The sequence below is a fragment of the Cornus florida genome, unplaced genomic scaffold (genome assembly GCF_030987335.1).
Source record: "Cornus florida cultivar Cherokee Brave unplaced genomic scaffold, ASM3098733v1 CherokeeBrave_3.0.0_Hap2_Chr03, whole genome shotgun sequence".
NCBI classification, from domain to species: domain Eukaryota; kingdom Viridiplantae; phylum Streptophyta; class Magnoliopsida; order Cornales; family Cornaceae; genus Cornus; species Cornus florida.
The window spans coordinates 83,613,418-83,629,080 of record NW_026775573.1 but is presented as its reverse complement, the minus strand read 5'-3'; the positions used below and the strand labels follow the sequence as shown (position 1 = coordinate 83,629,080).

General features: G+C 38.8%; 1 pseudogene; it reads right to left on the bottom strand.

Annotated features, from left to right (window-relative positions):
• Positions 1-2,378: 2,378 nt before the first annotated feature.
• On the bottom strand, positions 2,379-2,477 carry LOC132301857 (small nucleolar RNA R71; annotated as a pseudogene).
• Between the last annotated feature and the right edge of the window lie 13,186 nt (positions 2,478-15,663).

Here is a 15,663-nt window from a genome sequence, read left to right as displayed (position 1 = left end):
CACTTTTACATATACACATACTTAGAAAAGATAATACTTAGCAAGGAAGCAAAGGAGAGGAGGAAGCTAGAGACACCATTAGAGACTCTTCATCAACCAAGGAGCAGATTTCTTCTATGGAGCTTGCCCTTGAGGGTTGGAGGACATCATCCATGAGTGGCTAGACATCCTCTTGGGGCTAGAGTTAGCCCTAAGCATTCTTTCTACTTCTTGATTTATGTATTTTTGAGGGTATTTGTATTGTGATTCATGTCTTGACACTTTTATATATAGATCTTGTTTATTCAATGATTTATGTGGTTTAATACTTCCAATTGATCATTTCATTCTATCCATATGTCTGTGTATGCTAGAATAGATGTTCATGTGTTTGTCTCTATTTCTTATGTTATTGATGTATGTCTATGTGTATTGATGCTATAGATCTAGAGATTGTAAAGACATAGTGCTTAATGTCATGTTCTTGTGGTTTATTTGATGGTTCATACTCATTTCTTGATGGATTGTACCTCTCCTTTAGTTTAATTAGTTTAATTTCATGTTATTAGCTTAGTTGTAGTGTAGTTGTTAAATGGGAGGACAATCCATACTTGTTGTTGATGTTCCATACTTATGAAAGCAAGTAACACATTTCTCTAACCTTGTGATGTGTTGGATTGTGAGCTTAAAGAAAGGATTAATGGCTTAATTTGATATGTTGTGTTATCCACCATGTTGTTTAGACAATATATGATTAATTTGTCATCTATGCTTATTGAAACAACCACACACACACTATTTGTTATAATACATGTCTTTCCCCTCATTAATCATTCATTAAAGGTGTAGAAAAGTATGCTTAGTGGTGATCTCTAAACCCCAAGATCTTTCTCTTTTATTCTCTCTATTGCATTATTGTTTACTTTAGTTTAATTTGCATCTAGTTTAATTCAACCAACCAACCACTACTTTGATCACTCGACCTACTAACCCTAATCTTGATTCCTTAACCTAGTACAACACCTCAATCCCTTAGGACGATCCCTTCTCACTCATACTACATAGTATAGGTGTTAAGCGGTTTATAAATTTAAATTATGGTGCCCACTTGATACTAATTTCCAAACTCAAAGTGTTGTGCATTATTTTATGCACACGCCCGAGAAGCCACCACAATTTTTGGCACTGTTGCCGGGGATTGATTGATTGGCAACGTCGTATTTGTGGAATCAATTAGAAATTAGTACTCTTTTGATCGTGTCATTACTTTGTTTTCAATTTTTGTTACTTATTGTGTTTGTTCTTGTTTGACTAGGAGCATTGGTCTAAGAAGGTGAGCAAAGGAGTATTCTAAGCAAAAGAGCTAAGCAAGCAAGCAAGGAAAAGGGCTAAAATCGTAAAAAATTGTTAAGCTAAAAGCTAAAAATTTGGAGTTGAAGTTCTAAAAAACCTTTGTGAGCTTTTTCTTACTCAATCTCTAGTTAAATTGTCGGCCCGCGTGGAGGCTTGTATTTCAATTCTTAGATAAATCGTGAGCCCGCGTGGAGGCAATTTACTTTTCTTGCATATTGTTAAAGCATGGGAGTATGGGAACATGGTATGTGGAGGAAGTTTGTTGATTATTGACTTGTTATGAAGGTAAAGTGTTTGTCATTATTTCTTATTGTGTTGCATTGTGCATACATGGTCGTAGATCATTGAGACCCACTCTTGTCCCTTTAAATTTTCATCTTGAATCCATTATTCGAAACCCTAGGGGAAGAGGGAGTTCTAGTCAATCCATTTCATCAATGGAAGGACACAATGAGGACCACGTGGAGGACCTAGTCACATAGACCAACAAGGTATCCTCCACCCCAATGTGCATCATGATAACATGCAAGTCCTATTAGGCATGCCAAGGCCATTTGTTCATCCACCACAACAATAAGGCCAAGTTCCATTGGGAATGCCAAGGCCAATCTATGCTCCACTACCTCCCATCATTCAAGGCAATCAAGGTGCCCATGTTGCACCTCCAATTGTTAATCCTCCCCTTACTTTAAGATATCACTATGTGCCTAATGAATATAATGCACCCACATGCATTCAATTACCACCATTTAGAGTACACCACTATGAAATCAAACCACAAACCATACAAATGCTCCTAACTATCATGGACTTCCAAGTGAAGAACCTTACAAGCATTTGGATGAGTTTCTTGAAGTATGTTCCACCGTAAAATACACGGACATGCCGGAAGAGGTCTTAAGGCTTAAACTTTTTCCATTCACCCTTAAAGACAAGGCAAAATATTGATTTAACAATCTTAGGACTTTTTCAATAACTTCTTAGGTAGAAATGCAACAAAAATTCTTGAAGAAGTACTATCTAGTTTCTAAGACCAATGCCATGAGAACTTCAATTAGGGAATTTTCACATGGGGGTGGAGAAACATTTCATGAGGCATGGGAACGCTTTAATGAATTACTTAGGAAGTGTCCACATCATGACATGCCCAAATGGCAATTAGTTCAATATTTCTTTGAGAGCTTATCGAATAATTACAAGGGCATGGTTGATGCTTCCATGGGTGGCTCTTACATTGATAGGCATGAGGATGACGTGTGGCGTCTTTATGAGAGCATGAGTGAAAATTTTTTGCATCATACTTTATCTTTGAAGAATGGTAGAAATTCTAGTGGTAGGAAGAGTGTTGGCTTGCATCAAGTCGACCACTCCAATGAAATTGCCGCCGAAATGAAATCATTATCTCAAAGGTTTGATCAATTTTTTATCAACCAAAACTCGGCGAATCAAGTATCTTCCTTCCCTAACCATTCTCATCATGCATCTAATGAGACATGTATGACTTGTTCAAGTGTTTTACATTCTACTTCCAATTGTCCTCATGGACATGTGCAAAGTGAGCATCATGAACAAGCAAATGTTGTTTTTGCTAATTAAGGGAACAATCCTTATGGCAATCATTACAATCCTAGTTGGAGGATTCACCCGAATTTCTCTTGGAAAAGCTAAGGGGAGGGCTCAAACCCTTCCCAAGGTGGTTTTCAAGGGAAATACATTCCACCTCCACTACAAAGCCAAGGTTCCCAAGGTTTTAGATCATCATACCAATCACAAGGAAACCAATTCTCAAATTCTCATTTTCCCAATTGATCGTATTCCCAAGGAAATGTTAGAAATCCCGCTTTTAAAGAGAAAGTTTTGACCACTTTGGGCACTTTAGAGGTAAACACACAATTACTTCATTCTCACTCTCAATCTATTGCTAAGCTAGAAACCCAAGTAGGGCAAATAGCTAGTACTTTGAATGCTAGAGAGAAAGGGAAAATGCCTTTGAATGCCCTACAAAAGCAACAATATGTTGTGGAGACTCATTCCTCATCGGAAGGTCACACAATAGAGCATGTCAATGCAGTGACTACCTTGAGAAGTGGAAAGGTTGTGGATAACCAAGTGGGTATGTCCAATGAAGAGAGTGAATTGGTGCAACCACAAGTTGACATCCATCCCGTTTCTTATCATATTCCTCCTTCTTTGCATGTGTATGACCATATAAATGAGAATGTGTTGAAAAATGATTTGAAAAGTGATTTTGAAAAAGAAGATTTGCAAAATGATTTGAAAACTTCTTGTGTTGAAGAGACTTCAAAGAAAATTGCTGAAAAGGTTTTTGAACCAAAAGCTCCATTTTCGGATGCCTTAAAAAGATCCATTTTAAATGATAAGCAAAAGGCTAAAGTAAATGAAATCATGGACGTGTTTAGGCAAGTGAAAGTCAATCTTCCACTTTTAGATGCAATCAAGCAAATTCCGTCTTATACTAAGTTCTTAAAAGACTTGTACACCCAAAATAGGAAGAACAAAAGCCAAGCACCTAGAAAAGTGGTCTTAACCGAGCAAGTAAGCTCAATTTTGTAGCATAACACTCTTCCAAAGTTTAAGGACCCCGGTTCACCTACCACTTCATGCATCATTGGTGATTATATCATTAATCGGGCTCTTCTTGACCTAGGACTAAGTGTTAATCTTCTTCCATACTCGGTATATGTCAAATTAGGCTTAGGAGACTTGAAACCGACGTTGGTGGTTTTACAACTTGCCGACCGATCAATCAAAAAGCCTAGGGGAGTCATTGAGGATGTCTTGATTAAAATTGATAAATTCTTTTTTCCCGTTAATTTCGTTATCATTGACACGGAACCGGTCCCAAATCCTAAGAGCCAAATTCCCGTTATCCTTGGCCGTCCTTTCTTGGCAACCGTAAATGCCAACATCAATTGTAGGACGGGGATAATAAAAATCTCATTTGGCCACATGAAGGTAAAGTTGAATATTTTTAATCCAACCCCCAATTCATTTGACAAGCATGAAGAGATTATTATTATAGAGAAATGTCATGACCTCAAATGTGAAGGAATTAAGTTTTTGTGTGAGACCAAAGTTTCAAAAAGTCCATCTTCAACCTTGAAACCAAAGAAAGTTGTTTCAAAATCTTGTTTTAAAAGGGCGTGGAAGCCCAAAGATTGTCTTGACCAAGGACCGAAAACGTCTTTTGAGCTTAATCCAACAAGTTCCTTAAAAAACCATTTGTTGGGTGGAGTTCAAAGCACTTATCACCCCATTGAGGAGGGGATGCACTACAAGATGTTTGATCCGGGCTAAAAGAGCCCAACGTCTTGCTAGAGACGTTAAAGACTAGCAAGACATTTCGTAGGGTATTAAAACCCTATTCCTCCCTTATTTCTATCTTTAATTTCATTTCTTGTGAAGTCTAGATATTGGCTTTGGGTTCATATGCACGGCTAGGAACTATAATTAGGATTGCATGCACTTTTATATTGAAATTGAGCATTTTACATAAGTTCGATCGATCTCAAAATGAGTTCGATCGATCGAACTTCCCACCTGTATCAAACCTGCATCCAAATCACTCTCTGTCCAATGGTTCGAACAAAACCTGCATATTTCAGCTCTCTGTCCCATCGTTTGAACTTGTTCCTAGATCGATCTAAACTCCTTCGATCGATCCAACTTCATCTTGGATCGATCTGTAGTTTCAACACTTAGAAAAAATTTGAACCTACATCCACATGCATCCAAAAGCCTCTCTGTCTCATCGATCGAACATTTCTTCAATTCTATGCATTTTCGATCGATCGAAGGTATCTTGTGATCGATCTTGGAAAGATCGATCTTTGTTCTTTGATTTTCAATTTTGACTTTATTTTGACTTTGTTTTAAATTTCAAAAGTTCAAAAAAAAAAAATCAAAAATCAAAAAAATAATTTGTCACTTAAGAGGAGAGATCGATGTCAGTTCGATCGCTGTGAGATTCAGTTCGATCGATCGAACTGGCAAGGAAATGTTTTTAAAATCGATTCAAGGTCATTCGATCGATTCAACTTGAATCGATCTCAGACCCTCGTTTCCCCTTCGCCACTGCATCCTAACTCTTCCCCATCTCCGGCGAGACCTCCGACGATTTCCCCTCATCCCGAATCTCTTTCTGTCCTCTTGGATCTTGGATCTCGACACCTCTTCGCACCTCATCTTTTCTCTAGTTTTGGGTAAGATCCGAACCTCCCTCTTGTGATTTCAAGCTTCAATTTGTTCAACACATGCTCTAAATGTTAGATCTAAGTTGTTTCCATGCTGAAAATCTCCATTGATGAAGTTCGAAGCTCTTTATATATATGTGTATATATATGTACATATGGTTTTATATATTTTGAGATTTGTTTTGATTTTGGGAGTATAGACCTCATAAAGTGATTAGGATTGATGCTTTGTTGTGTTGATGGGCCCACGACGTTGTTCATAAAGGCCCCGTGCCATCCACGTCACAGATCTGTGACTTTTTGAATTTCACTTAACAGTTTGATCGATCGAACTTTTTATTCGATCGATCTGTAACAGATCATTCTCACTCATTCTTGATCGATCGAACTTGAATCGATCTCACATTTTTGTGATCGATCGAACTTTACAGATTTGTTTCACACATCTCTCACACCATCTCTTATGTTTCATGCCATCTCATACATGCCCAATGCCTGTGTTTTCCACATTAGATGCATTCCATATTTATACTGTCTAGCATGTTTCACATCATGTCACTTATTCCTTGTCACTTAAATAGATTCATGTTCCCTATCTATTTTGTCTATCCTATTTGACATACATGATTCTATGAACTGTGTTTTAATTCTTTATATCAGCACTGACTTCCTTTGCAAGTTTTTCCTTCTATTTTGCAGACCATGGCTAGGGTCAAGACTATAACCCATGGACACTATCACCACAGGGGCTGGTCGAGTTTGGATGATGAGGCGGGTCCATCTCATGCCCAGGAGCCCACTCTACCTCAGTCTCCAGTTAACAGCTGCCTATAGTCTTCAGACAGAGCATCTCCTTCACACGGTGATGCTGAGACTGAGCACATACCATCTCCACCACCACAGCCAGCTCAACCAGCCCAGGAGTTAGACCAGCCATTACGTAGATACTCACACCTTCGAGTGGCGCATGAGTCAGTTTTCGATACAGACTTCTTTTCCCGATCGGTGCTTACCCGGTCAGCATATGACGATATCTTCAGACGGGGCATCTCAGCCATACTAGCCCCTGCCTCATACCCAGTGTACCCGAGGTTGGTCCGGATGTTCTACCAGAACCTCCAGCTTGCCCCGAGTAACCTGGCGGAGCTACGGACCACCATTGATGGCTACCCGATCCGCATCACTGTGGACACATTGTCCAGATCTTGCCAGTGTCCACACACCTGCCCTCCAGAGCTACAGGACACATATATCCCACTCTCTACAGGCCCACATATGTAGACATGGCCGTTTTACTTACATATCACTATGCCGATGGCGAGACCTATGCCACCCGGACCTATCTTCCAGATGACCCATGGTTTTTCGACTCTTTCCTGTTCCACAAGATCTTCATGGCCGGCCATAAGACACAGAGACGCAGTGACTATTTGACAGGTCTGTATGCATTCTATACAGGGCATTGGCTATCTATTCTAGCACTCATCTGAAGCGTCATGATAAAGCTGTATGTCGACCACATCAGCAAGGCTAAGTCCTAAAGGGCTAAGTATCTTCCATTTGGCCACCTCATCACCCAGATTCACGTTATCCCTTCCAGCTACGGGAGCAGACTGAGTCTGGGGCCTATTCCTTCAAGAAAAAGGACTGGGATAAGAGCTACAATGCTCTTATCAAGAGCCTGAGGGATGATGCTGTCGAGGTAGCTGAGGATTTAGAGGCAGAGGAGTAGGCAGCGGCAATAGTAGACCCGGCAGCGGACGATATACCAGTCGATCCGGCTGCCGTACATATGGACATTGATTTGGAGCAGCCTACTGAGGACGCAGAGCAGCACTCTCTAGTTGGGTCACCCATTCACGATGTAGAACAGGCTTAGGAGCATCATTCTCCCGCTCCAGTGGTACCTGAGACTCCAGCACAGACACCCGGCTTTAGAAAGCGACTCCAAGCTTTGGAGGATGCTGTAGTATCTATCCGCGCCGACACGGTCTCTCTCCGAGAGGATGTTGTCTCCATTAGAGCTGATATTGCTTCCCTCTATACGGATGCCATGACCGTATTCAGAGATCTATCCAAAGACATTCGCGGAGCGCGACCTGCCCGTCCTACCTCCTCTTCCTGATCTCTCTATCCCTTTCCTCCTGTCATTTTATATATTTGTGATCTCTACATATTTTTGATACTGTTATACTATTTTTGCAGCCGTTTCTGTCGGCTCTGATACTGGATGTACTGTACTTTATTTTTTTATATATATATGTTTTCTGTATGGATGTCATATTTTCATATTCTTATAGCTATCTGTTTGACTCCATCAGGTGCATCCCAGTGACTTCAGTGAGAGAGAGTACTGCCCAAAATTTTCAGAACCACCCTTTTACCTCTCTCTATTTTTCAGTTGTTGTCCCATTTACACTTGCATGACCACTATGCATTATCATTATCCCTTTTGTTATCTGATGAGTTAATCCCAAGTTTAGGGGGGCTATGCCACCCACTTTGGATACTTCTGTCCCAGCCATTATTTGTCTTAATTGCACTGGTATACTCTTTCCTTTTGTTCTCTTTGCACATTGAGGACATTGTGCCATTTAAGTTTGGGGGTAATGGTGCTTTGCAGTTTTTGTTTTTAAATTCAAAATTTTGAGCATGACTTGTGTATTTGAGAGATTTTATATGATTGGTCCATGCTAGCTATGATTTTGATCTTTTGAGGACTATATTGCTTAAAATTTAAAAATTGCATGACTTGAGAGTCCAATACTCCTTGTATGCCTTGTGGATGCCATTTAGGAGTTAAAAAATTTCGAAAATTGATATCTTGCTTGCACTTGTGGTCCACATCATCCTGATTTTGTGATTGTTTTGAGATTCACTCTAGGATTCTACACTAGCATAGGTGCACACTAGCATTCATTTGTGGGGTACATGCTTTGTTGATTATTGAATTGGTTATATCCCAATTGGGCTAGTAGTGCATTGAAAGCTTTCATTCTTGATAAAGGTGGATAACAACCCCTTTTCACTAAGTAGCCAGGATTCTAGCCTCATCAAGCATTGAAATTCTCGCGCCGAAAGGTGGAGGGCCCAAACTCTAGGTTAATAATCGAATACAACCAAAAAAAAAAAAAAAAAAAAAAGAGGACTTCTCCCAAAAGGTGAGAAGTGGGAAATGATTAGATGGAGGTTGTCTTGATTTGTAGCCTAGTTGATTTGAGCTTGTAAGTCCGTAGGGGTGTTTGAACGCCTAATGCCCTAAAGCCGTCTAGTTTGGGACTCATTGACCTAACGCTCGACCTCATGGATCGCTAGAAAGCTTAATAGATCAACACATTACACCATGCTTCCATCTTTGATCCTAAAAAAAAAAAAAAATCGAGTGAAAAGAATAAGCGCACCTAGAACAATAAAGTTTTAATAAAAGGTCCACTTTTTGTCTTGATGATCGGTACTAGATTTGTGTGCTAGATTGAGGGTAAGGATGTGATTAATTCTTTAGTTGGCTAAGATAGCAACATATTTGATGCTGGTCCACTCAAAAAGGATTCTAGAGTTGTTTTGATTTTCATGATCATTTTCTTGATGTGTGTAGGACCATACTTACTTGCTTGGTGTTGAAATTTTGGGAGATTGCTTGGAAATGGTTGAAAAATTACATACTTGAGGTAGTTTTCTCCCAATGCTTGTTTGCAATATTGGTATCTCTTTTATGAAAATGAGCTTAATGTTTGTGGGTATCATTTCTAGAAACCCTCACGAGACTTCACTCGTCCACTAGGGGTTTAAAAGGCTTGTTGCATATGCTAAATGTAATCGTGTTCCCTACGAAAGTGGTGTTATCCATTTATTGCTTTCTAGTTCATAGTTAATCAGTTGTTCATTTCATTCCTTTACTTCGTAGTTCATTGCTAGGGACTAATAATATTTAAGTTTGGGGGTGTGATGAGCCCTGAAAAAAGCGTATTGAAACCCCTTAAGCTTAGGTATTCTAGAACATTTATCTATCTTATTTTACCGTTTTGTATTGATTTCATGTTATTTCCATTTTCAGGTACTTATCCCCAAAATAAGCTAACCCAGCCAAATAAGAACAGAAATGAAGCAATTCTGGGATGAATCAAAGAAAGAAGCAAAGTAGAGCAAAAGGAAGGGAAGGGTAGAATTTCAGTAACTTCGATCGATCTCAAGAAAAGTTCGATCGATCCAACTTTCATCGATCTCAGCACTTCAAGATAGATCCAGGCCATGATGTCATCTTCAGAGATCCCAAAAGTTCGATCGATCCAACAACATTCTCTGATCGATCGAACCTTCTTGTCCTTATCCACATGCCAAATCTTATCCAGTTGTACCGCCCTACCAACCACTTTTGTCCTTTTCTCAAAAATATCTTCAAAATATCTCAGATTTGTTTTTATCCAAAAAGGCGCTGCCATTGAGGATTGATCCAACTCCAATTCGATAGATCTCAACCATATTCGATCGATCTCACCTCAAGTTCGATCGATCGAACTTCCCAAATCCCGAGAAAAATCTAAATTCCAGCTCATTAAAAGTTGTCTCATATCCAATCATTAGAGGATTATTGGTGTACGAGCCCGGCTTATTAGGGGTGATTTTTGACCTACCTATATAAGGAATATGAGCCACTTTTACATGTACACATACTTAGAAAAAATAATACTTAGCGAGGAAGCAAAGGAGAGAAGGAGGCCAGAGACACCATTGGAGACTTTTCATCAACCAAGGAGCAGATTTCTTCCATGGAGCTAGCCCTTGAGGGTTGGAGGACATCATCCATGAGTGGCTAGACATCCTCTTGGGGCTAGAGTTAGCCCTAAGCATGCTTTCTACTTCTTGATTTATGTATTTTTTAGGGGATTTGTATTGTGATTCATGTCTTGACACTTTTATATATAGATCTTGTTTATTCAATGATTTATGTGGTTTAATACTTCCAATTGATCATTTCATTCTATCCATATGTCTGTGTATGCTAGAATAGATGTTCATGTGTTTGTCTCTATTTCTTATGTTATTGATGTATGTCTATATGTATTGATGCTATAGATCTAAAAATTGTCAAGACATAGTGCTTAATGTCATGTTCTTGTGGTTTATTTGATGGTTCATACTCATTTCTTGATAGATTGTACCTCTCCTTTAGTTTAATTTCATGTTATTAGCTTAGTTGTAGTGTAGTTGTTAAATGGGAGGACAATCCATGCTTGTTATTGATGTTCCATACTTATGAAAGCAAGTAACACATTTCTCTAACCTTGTGATGTGTTGGATTGTGAGCTTAAAGAAAGAATTAATGGCTTAATTTGATATGTTGTGCTATCCACCATGTTGTTTAGACAATATATGCTTAATTTGTCATCCATGCTTATTGAAACAACCATACACACACTATTTGTTGCAATACATGTCTTTCCCCTCATTAATCATTCATTAAAGGGGTAGAAAAGTATGCTTAGTGGTGATCTCTACAAGATCTCTCTCTTTTATTCTTTCTATTGCATTATTATTTACTTTAGTTTAATTTGCATCTAGTGTAATTCAACCAACCAACCACTACTTTGATCACTCGACCTACTAACCCTAATTTTGATTCCTCAACCTAGTACAACACCTCAATCCCTTGGGACAATCCCTTCTCACTCATACTACATAGTATAGATGTTAAGCGGTTTATAAATTTAAATTATGGTGCCCACTTGACACTAATTTCCAAACTCAAAGTGCTGTGCATTGTTTTGTGCACACGCCCGAGAAGCCACCAGACTTCAAACCCGAACTCGAAAAATGGCCAAAACGATATTCCAATTGGTTAGAATCGAAGGCCTCGTCAAGGCCGACATTAAAACCCTAGACATCACCGGAAAAATCTAAGGGGAAGGGATTCAAAAGAAGAGAAGAAGGGTGGCAGCCCTTGGCTGCCATAGCTGGCCGGCCAAGGAAAAGAAAGAGCTTTTAAAAATTCATTCCTCACCCCTCTATTTATAGAAATCTCAAAAAATGTCCCGAACGGGTCTCGCCCGGCCCGAAAAAGTGGAATTTGCATAAACGCGCTCAAATAGAAAAACACCGTGAGTGAAAAAGAACCAAAATGAGAAAAAATGAATAATGGAAGAAACGGTATCAAAAACCGAGTCCTGAGCAGAGAGATATGCCTTGAACAAGTTCAGTGGCAACCGGGTCAAAAACCTGAAAACTGGGGAGATCGACCGTAAGCCAATTCTAAGAGTACACGACTCGACGAAATGTGAAAATGAATCCCGTATGAGGATCCAAGCCCCAAGGAGACACTTTGCAATTAACTTTCATTAATTGCACAAAGGCCCCTACACAAAAGGATAACTGCGCAATGACCCAAATAAAAATATCTTCCAAAAGATATTTTCTTAAAAATTCCAAATCAAAATATCTTGAAAAGGTATTTATGAAAAAACACCCCAAGAAACAAATTTATTTCTAAAGAATCTTTTCATCCACACCCCTATGGAAAAAAGAAACAATCGGCGAGCTTTTCTCCAAAAGTAAAGTTACGTATAACAAGGAAACCAACAAGAATAAAAGCATGTGAAGTTAAAAATCAACTCTGACCACGAAGAGTGAGGTTATGCGAAAGAAAATTTCAACGAAAAAAATTAATCCATAAAAAATGGAGAAAAAGGAAAGGAAGGAAAATGACAGGGTTATTACACAACTGAATTAGGCATGAGACAATACCAATTCCCAAGTATGACATCACCAACAAAGGCGTAAAGAATACGCCAAGTTCTAATAGCCACATGATATAGAGCATAGGTCTGAAGATCAATAAAGTTTACCTGACCCAGAGACATAATTAAATTGGTGGCCCACAACAACTTTCGATGTCGCATGTGCCCCTGACCCACCAAGCACCACCACGAATCTTCTTGGACACGCTTCGGCAACAGCTCTCCCCTCCAATCTGGAAAGGATGCCGCTGGCCATGGGAGACGAACCATCCAAGCCATGGGCGGTTTATGGAGAAAACCACAATAGTAAACTCGCAACAACAACAACCCCAAATGTATACCCCAAGTCAGTGAACTTATCAATCTCCATAGAAAGGAGGAACACCACAATCCTTTACTCCAAGCCAATAAATTAAAGATCTGGTCCTCCCATATTTGAACACCCCTCAACGAACGAAGAAAATTACCACAAACTAGACTTTTGCCCATACCCCCTACCACTCGAATCAGAACCCCAACTAATTGAATCAGCAAATAGATAGGCAACAAAACAAGACCTAGAGGGATATAGAATAAAAAGTGCATCAACAGCATAAAACTCCACTAAATCCAAATAAAAACAATGACCATTGCAACAACGAGATGATACCAGGAGTACCCACAACCAGGCGACATAATAAATCTAAAGCCAGAATCACAAACACAAGCCACCCCACCAAAGAATGAAACCGTAGCAAGAACACACACCAAGATCCCTCCAATAAACAACCCAAAACTGACAAAAACCCACAAAAATGATCCACTCATCCACGCAAGACCAGACGATCAGATCAATGACAACCAAAGAAAACAACCACCACGGCAAAGATCAAAGCAAGGACAAAACCAAAATGTGTAATAATGCAAGGTATGTATATATGTGTGATTTGGTTAGTGGTACAAAAAGTCAAAGGATGATAATACATGGGTCACAATTACAAAAATTGTGTTTTTGTTAGGTCAATAGAGTTGAGTTGGCTAATTCAAGATTTTTTGTAAATATTTTTGATATTTTAAAATCAAAATATTCTTCTGGATATTTCCTCGCAAAAATAGGAAAACGAGATAAACAATTTTAATCAAAACTTAATTTTGGAGATTAGAAAATGAGACTAAAATTCACTTTCAAATTTAACTCTATTTTGAAAAAAAAAAATTTGACCGGTTATTAAGGTAGTTAGGTATGAGTGACTCTCTTTAATTTTAATTAGCTCTCCATTCTTTTTAAAATAATTCTCTATTGTTGATCATTTGAGTAAGTCATGTGAATGCACTAAAGTCATATTCAATATGTAAGAATGGAATTGTCATTTCACCTTTTAGTTTTTTTCCTTTTGTTTAGTGTGAAATATTAAAAGTGGAATGGTTATTCCGTTGGAATGCTTATTTCACCAAAACTTGGAATGGTAATTCATATTCCTAAGGATCGATGGCTATTTCATTCTCACTTTAAATTAAAATATTATTGAAAAATAAATAAATAAAATTCTCTCTCCACCGCCACCATTGTTGTCTTCCATCATCACTTCCTCTACCATCATACCACCATTGTCGCCTTCCACCGCCGCCGCCACCTTTCACCACCACAACCTCCACCATGACACTGCTACCATCATTGCCTTCCATCGCCACCTTCCACCACTACCACCATCACCAACATAGCCGCCCTTCCACCACCACTACCACACCATCAAAATCGCTGCCTTCCACTGCCACCACCAACACCAGCAGCAATGTTGTTGCCACCTTTCACCACCACCGCCTTCACTACCGTTGCTGACTTCCACTACCGGCACTGAGAGAGATTTTTTAGATAATTCAATTTAAAATTCATTCCATTTTAGGTTTTAATTTGGTCCAACAAAATATTGGAATGGCGATGATCATTTGATTCCTACATCATTTAATATTTGCAGCCAAATAATAGAATGAGAATGATCATTTCATTCCTTTTCCATTCCCACCGTTATTCCATTCCCATTCCATTATTATGCTTCCAAATAAATAGAAGGTAATTGGTATTAAACAATCCTACCAAATTTGTACTCAGTAAAAACCAGCTATAGACACCCCATTTTGCCCCTCTCCATTTTTTAGGTTAAATAAAGTGACGACTAACACCTCCGAGTACTACCCAGAAAAATCTAACCATTGGATCAAAAATATAACCTCATAATGCTTTCCAGAGCATCCCAAAACCATAGGAATCACCTTAAAGTTGCACCCACAAAGTAGTTCTCAGCACCCGTTCATCAAAACCTAAGCGACTTGAAAAATCATAAGTTTGTACTTCAACAAAATACGACCATCGGATCGAAAATCTGACTTCACCATCATACCTAGATTTCCCAAAACCCTTGGGGAAGACCCAACCATTGGTTTTCTCATGACCCGAGCCTATTTCTACCTCCACGAGTAAAATGATCATTTTAAAAAATTCTAACCATCGGATTGGAAATCTGACACCACCATCATGAATAAAAAAGTCCAAAAATATTAGGTAAAGAAATGGATTATGAAAATATAGTGGGTCAAATCCAAGTCAGCATAGGGGCAAAAAGGTTATTTTCCTAGCAATGCCACCTTGACACCACACAGTCTGAAAGGCCAATTTAGTGCCACCTATACACCGCACCGTCAAAATTAGCTTGAAATGCCAATTCAACACCACCTTTTTGTTTCTTCTTAAATCCAATTCAACACCACCTTGGCGCCACACAATCAAAATTAGCATTTTTAAAGCACCACCGTGATGTTACATGGTTGAGTACCTTTTGTAATTTACTAAATATCCCTTCTTCTATTTCCATCTCATATATCTACTTCCATCTTATGTATCTACTTTACCAATCTATTACTCCACTGTCACTGTTCTCCTTTTCATTTCAGACCTAGGGCTCAAAGGAGAATAATATAATAGAACTTGACTTAAGATTTTCAGATTGAAAATCCAAGCCTCCTTTTTCCTTGGTTCAATTCCTCATTCTTTCTTATCAAAGCCTTCTTCTTCCTCTCTCTAGTTTCTCTCTCTAAATTCTGCTTCCATAATGATCGTGAATGGGGATTTCTAACCCTTTGGCAAACCCATAATACATATATATATATATATATACAGGTTGGCTCTTATGTGGTCCAAAACTACGGACTTTTCAATTACTTTATCAGACCTAATAATAGTTAATTTACTATAATTAGCCAATACCTTTATTCAATCTCTCTCTCCTTAATCTCTTCCATCATCCTTGCAATCTCAACCACTACCGCCATATCCACACCATCACAACCACCACCTTCACCACTACAGCCACAACACAATTACCATATTCATTATCCAAAATCGGATCTAG